The sequence below is a fragment of the Peromyscus leucopus genome, chromosome 17 (genome assembly GCF_004664715.2).
Source record: "Peromyscus leucopus breed LL Stock chromosome 17, UCI_PerLeu_2.1, whole genome shotgun sequence".
NCBI classification, from domain to species: domain Eukaryota; kingdom Metazoa; phylum Chordata; class Mammalia; order Rodentia; family Cricetidae; genus Peromyscus; species Peromyscus leucopus.
This window is the reverse complement of record NC_051077.1, coordinates 27234289-27240509: the sequence shown is the minus strand read 5'-3', so window position 1 is coordinate 27240509 and position 6221 is coordinate 27234289. Positions and strand designations below refer to the sequence as shown.

At 34.3% G+C, this 6221-nt stretch overlaps 1 non-coding gene across 1 annotated transcript; it reads left to right on the top strand.

The window, feature by feature from the left end:
- The first annotated feature begins 474 nt into the window (after nucleotides 1–474).
- Nucleotides 475–641, top strand: LOC114695180. Its single transcript, XR_003734818.1, has one exon. It is a non-coding gene; the product is annotated as a U1 spliceosomal RNA (small nuclear RNA).
- The last annotated feature ends 5580 nt before the right edge of the window (nucleotides 642–6221 follow it).

The following is a 6221-nucleotide window of genomic DNA, read 5'->3' as shown; positions in this document are numbered from 1 at the left end:
GAAGTTCTACAATCTATCAAATGGTCTGGTTCTCTTTGCTGACATTTGATAATGGTACAATTTTCCCTCCACCGCCTTCCACTCCACTCACCTACTTTCCTCAATTTCATCAGAGGTTTGGGAGTTCTGTAATCATTTTCCAGATAGTGCATTCTGGTTTCCCAGAATGATGCACAAAGCTGAGCACAGTTGTCTAAATGAGTTCCCACAAAGGCAAGCACTCTGTCATCACTGCAAATGGGAGTCATTATGTGGGGAATAGGATCCAAATGAAACGACCATTAGCAGATATATCTTGAGTAACACAGTGATTTCCTAGCTTGTGGACCTTCTCTGTGGTCTCCTTCCACAGTTAAAAGTGCAGTTTCAGAGTTCTAATTCTTTCGGTTTACATGTTAAATAAAACTTTTATAACTATGTTGTTATTTTCTCATTCACTATGTGCCAAGATATGATCAAAGAAGATAAAAATGTTCACATACCTGGCAGAGGGATACCATGGCCATGAAGGTTGTTTTCCAAGGATAAGTTTCTTCCATGGCATTAGAGATGCATTGACGATCCTTATGATTTTTCACAAATAGAGGAAACTTGACAAAATAATTTGTAGTAATGGAGGACTGTATTTGCCTTTTCCCCTAAGTTAAAACAGGGGAGAAAACATTCAGATTTTGACTCAGGCTGGCATAAATCCCACACTCCATACTTTTAGCATTAATTAGCCCACGCAACTGTCATAGTTACACATAGTTTAATCAGAAGGTTATTCATTAATCATTGAACAAATATTTAGCTTGGATTTGCTCTCTGCTAAAACATTTATAATTTTTTTCATTAATGTGAAAACAAATAACTCAGAGTAAAATTTATATTTCAGTGAGGTTAGCAAGTAAATGCTATATGTACTAAATGCAATAGTCTATCTATTGCATTGAGCTTGCCTACCAGTTTGCTAGCCCTGGTGAAGGAGAAAGAGGACGGTTTAATACAACATAGTCTTACTTAATACCTTATTCAAGTCATGATAACTCTGTCTTCTTCACTATTGTACTTTATATGATTTTCTGAAATATATATAAAAATCATTATGAGCCTGCTGTTGTTTGTGTTTCTTCTTTTGGGGACCCACCACCCAGCTCCCAAATAAATCACACATGGAGGCTTATTCTTATTTATAAATGCCCAGCCTTAGCTTGGCTTCTTTCTTGCCAGCTTTAAGCTTTCCTTAACTTAAATTAAGCCATCTACCTTTTGCCTCTGGGCTCTTCCTTTTTCTTACTACTGTGAATCTTACTTTTACCCCATGCCGTGCTGTGTAGTTGGGTGCCTGGCTCCAGGTGTCTTCCTCCTTCTCTGACTACTTCCTTTTCTCTCCTCTCTCAGATTTCTCCTTCTATTTATCCTCTCTGTCTGTCAGCCCTGGCTATCCTTTCTCCTGCCTTGCTATTGGCCATTCAGTTCTTTATTAGACCATCAGGTGCTTTAGACAGGCACAGTCATACAACTTCACAGAGTTAAATGCAATATAAACAAAAGTAACACACCTAAAAATAATATTCTACAATATAAACCTTCCTTATTTGTTCTTCTGGTTTAAATATCTAGGCAACTTCTTTATTTTCTCTTATACATAATCATCTTTATCCATATCTTATGGTAACACTGAGTAAGATATTTAAAAACGTGTGAATCTACCCTGCTGGACATCATAAATCCATCTTGCTCCTATTTGAAAATACACACTGAAAATTCCCTCAGTTTTCCAGTTCATTTTCTCCCATTCTCTATGGCTTCTTCGTCATTTTCTCCTCCCCTCAAACCTCACACCCTTGTGTTTATCTCATCTAGTTAATTTATTTGTAACATAGAATCCAGGAGCTAGAAAGGCTTTGCAACTGGAAAACATACACTTCTCTGAATCAGGACTCATCTCTTCATAGTTCTCTTCCGTTCAAATGGTAGAGGAGTCCCCTGCCCTCTATTTCAGGTCATTTTTATCACTTAATTCTGGATTCACTATTCTTCCTACTTTGGTCTTCCTTATATTTTCAATCTTTTCCTGCTGGTTTTTCAATGAAACAAACTCATCTGCCCATGTGGTGTTCTTGCAGGAAACAGTTACCACCCTGTCTTCTTGAACACCTAGCAGACATTTTTTCTGTGATACATACAATATGTTTCTACAGCATGATGCCATGAAAGTGCAGCACCATGGCCATTAGTGACCTGCCTGTGTGAAACCCAGTTGAAAGTTATCATTCACCTTTCTACTAATAGTAACTTTTACTAAATCTCATCTTTTTAAGACAATCTCATACTTTGATACCCAAGTCACCTGTGCGTATTTTCTTTTTCTCCTAACAAGTCCCCTTCTTCCCAATATGCTTTACTTCTTATTCAAAACATTTACATCACTAATGAATGAGTCTTTTTTTCTCTTTTAAGTATTGTAACTAATGTTTTTGTGTGTATTTTCATTTGCTCACATAATAATCTCAAACTTAGTATGCTCAGTATTGTTTTTATCATTAGCTGTGCTTCTGTCCTTCATGCATACACAACCCATATAATTGTTTCCTCTTTTTGTGTTCTGATTCTGTTAAAGATACCACCATTATTCAATTAGAATTCTTGAGAAATTTCTACTTGTACTATTGCCTTCTTCCAAACAAGCATATATCCTGCTGGCTGTACATTATAGACACTTTGAATATTTTATAAGAACATCTCAGTCCTCTCCATCATCTTCTAATATCTTACCTTGCTTGTTTGTCTGCAATGATGCTGAGGCTTTGTGTGAAATCTAGGTCTGATTGTGCCTCTATCTTCTCTAACTTTTTTGTGAATCTCCATTATAGGTTAGACAGAATTCAAATACTATGGCATAGACTTGAGTAGCAGAAATTAGAGTGGAGTGTCTTTCCAATGTGGCATATTACAAAACTTAGACAGTTCTGTTTACTTACCATTATATTTTCTGGACACATAACTAAACAGTATTATAAAATAATCTTATATTAATTAACTGTACACTGAAGTAGCTTAAATCCATCTTGTATCTTTCCTTCAAATGATGTTTCTAAGGCATCTCTATTATGACATGACACGAGAGTGCTCTTTTTGTCATGGACTTCCTTTCCACATTTTTGACATCACATTACTTTGCTGTTGATTTGTAAATGGGAAGTGGAGAAATTTCATCTCTTCATTGCATGAGCCTGTACTATTAGGTATGTAACTCCAATATCTAAAAGCCTTTTAAGTCATAAAGGTTGCAATAAGTTTTGGGTAAGTTATGCTAATGAAATTTATTCTGATTTGACATTAAGCTAGTCTTCATCTCCATTTCTTCCATTCCAGTGAATGATCTTATTATTCACTGCATAAATATTAATGTATTTGATTATGGGGTACTACCCCAGACCCTGGGGTATAACTTACATACATGGCATTTGCACAGGATTAACTTTCTAAAATATGCAAAGCTTAAAATCTAAAAGCCATTTTTCCACAAGGGATTTGGATTAGGAATTCTGAACTTGTGGTAACCTTAATAAAGTGAATTGAAGTCTATTAAGCTCTTTCTTGAAAATGGGAACCACTGAAAGAATGTATTTGAAAGAAAATTTACTTTTACATAGTAAATTGATATCTTCACTTTCTAGAATATCTGTTGCATGGAGTTGGGTTGCCTTAAAGTTTCAAGCATTCTCCATATTATATTAACCTGGCTATTGTAATTCAGACAACTAATAACAGATTCACAGTCTCTGTCAATAAAACCCTTGTAAGTTTTAGGGCTGCTTTAGGCCTCCATTGGGCACCTAGTGATTCTACACAATGATCTTCTACAGCTACCTAATTACCAAAGATCAACTATTTTGCAGTCTAGACATTTCAGGTTTATGGAGGTAAATGGAAACATGCTGGAACAGATAGACTATTCTTGATCCCCAGCTGGAATAACAAAGCCTTTAAAAAGTTCATCACCCCTCTGTGTGTGTGTGTGTGTGTGTGTGTGTGTGTGTGTGTGTGTGTGTGTGTATGCGTCTGTGTGTGGTCCTTCAGGCAGCAGTAGATCTGTCATCATTCACAGTTGTTGCATTTCACTCATTACTGACACAAATGTATACACTGGCTCAGCTTCACCTAACTGGTGCTTTATTCTGCCTCCATGCCTACACAGCAATTAGAAATTCTCAAGGTGATTCCTTCTAGTTTCTTGACAGTGCTGCTATCCTGGACTTCAGTTTACATTGGCTTGCATTCAAGGGTCTTCAAAATAGTCATTGAGATGCCCTCTGTAAATAGCATAGTTCTCCAGTTTATTAAATTAATCTTTAGTAACCAAAGAGCCTCAAGCAATTTATGCATATTAATAAAATATTTTCTGGCTATTCCTGAGTAGATTTAAAAATACTTCAGTATAAAGGCTGTTAGCATGTAATACTTTATGGTGTTTATTTGCAACAAGAAAAAGAAGAAAAATTAGAAGGTCAAACATATATACTAGCTGTGATTTCTGGTTACATTCTTGTTAAATAAGATTTTATGTTGTAAAGGTTCACTGATTTCTTTAAATGTAATTAAGATTCCTGTTAAAGAAATAGAAATATTAAATTATGTAATTAATTGTCTTATTTCTCAAATTTCCAAAATAAAGCACATTTTTAAAATCTATGCAAACACAGAGAAAATAAAATTTTGGCTCTTATGTATGAGTCTAGACTTAACTATTATTACCTAAATACAAGTTCCTTTTACCAAGGCCTTTTAATGATATTTATTTATTATACATAAAGCAATGACTGTTTAGGGCTATGATTGAAGTAGTATTAATTTGTATTTCAGGTTTTTGTAAATGCTTATTGTTTTATGAAAGAATTCAAGTCCTAAAAAAGGAATGCTTTGTCTCTAAAATAGCATCTTCAGCTTTAACTTTAATGAAACTAATTTTATATTAGTAGAAAATATGGTATAAATATCAGAAATTTAATATCTTTACCCAACAACATTTATGACTACTGGCATGACCTCTGTTGCTACCACCACTGAACGTGTTGAGTCAGAGCTATTCTTCTTATACACCTCACACTTTGCTTTCCAAAATTTTAAGAGGCCTAAGCTAAAATAAGTTTTTAAAGCAAAAATCTATATTTATTCTTCAACAGGGAAGGTAATGTGGAGGTAATAGTCAGGGTCCTTGTATGACTTTCAGGAGCATCTAGTTAATGTCCTAGGGGGCTCATCCAAGAAGCAACTCATCAGTTGTGTTGGCAGTCATTTCCTACTAATTATGGTATCAGGTCTTAGCTCACAATAGGTTACTTAAAGTAAATTTAAAACAAATAACTAATTGTAAAAGAAAAAATTTAGAACATGTTTCTATTGTGAAATAGACATAAAATGCAAGTGGGATTACATAATGCAACACTATACATTTCTCATTGTAGCGATTAAATAATTTAAGATCAACCAAATTTACATGACAGCTATATTTAATAGCCAAACAAAGTGACATAATTAACATGATGTAAGGCATGTTGTTAAATATTTTGAGAACAATTTTCATTTTTCAGCAATAAGGGTTAAAAAAGTATTAATTGATGAAATGATAATTGATGAGATTAAATGATACAAATTCACAGAACATTTCCAGTGTTTGCTCATAGTCTTCAAACATCTTATTCAAGGCTTTTAGGAATCATAGCATGAAGATGGTAGAATGATTTCAAAAAGGTTTCCAGTGTGCTGAAATTATGTCATTGGTAGATTTATAATAATTAAATTAAAAAACTCATAGCTGTGCTTCTTCCACTGACTAACTTAACCAAACAAATATTAATGCATGAAATTCTCCAAGACAGCATAACCTCATCTCATAGAGCTGCAGATACATTAATGAGTCAGGGGACCAGTCTGTAGTCTCTCTCTTTGTTTTTTAGTTAAGTTTTTATTTGGGACCCTTTGAGTATCACTGGAAGAAACCTAGTTGATATGGATTGGTAAAAGTGGAGTGAATGTGAGTAGGTGCTTACATTATTAGCCGTAGACACAAATAGAAGTCATATAATGTGTATTGCTAACAAATTTGACTTAAAAAACTTAACAACAAAGAAATTATGTAGAAAAGTCCATAGTAATGAATCTCAGATAGAAATATAAGGCCCAGGTTCTTTACCTTTTAGGTTGTTTGGCTTTGTAATCAGTAGTTTTAGGGA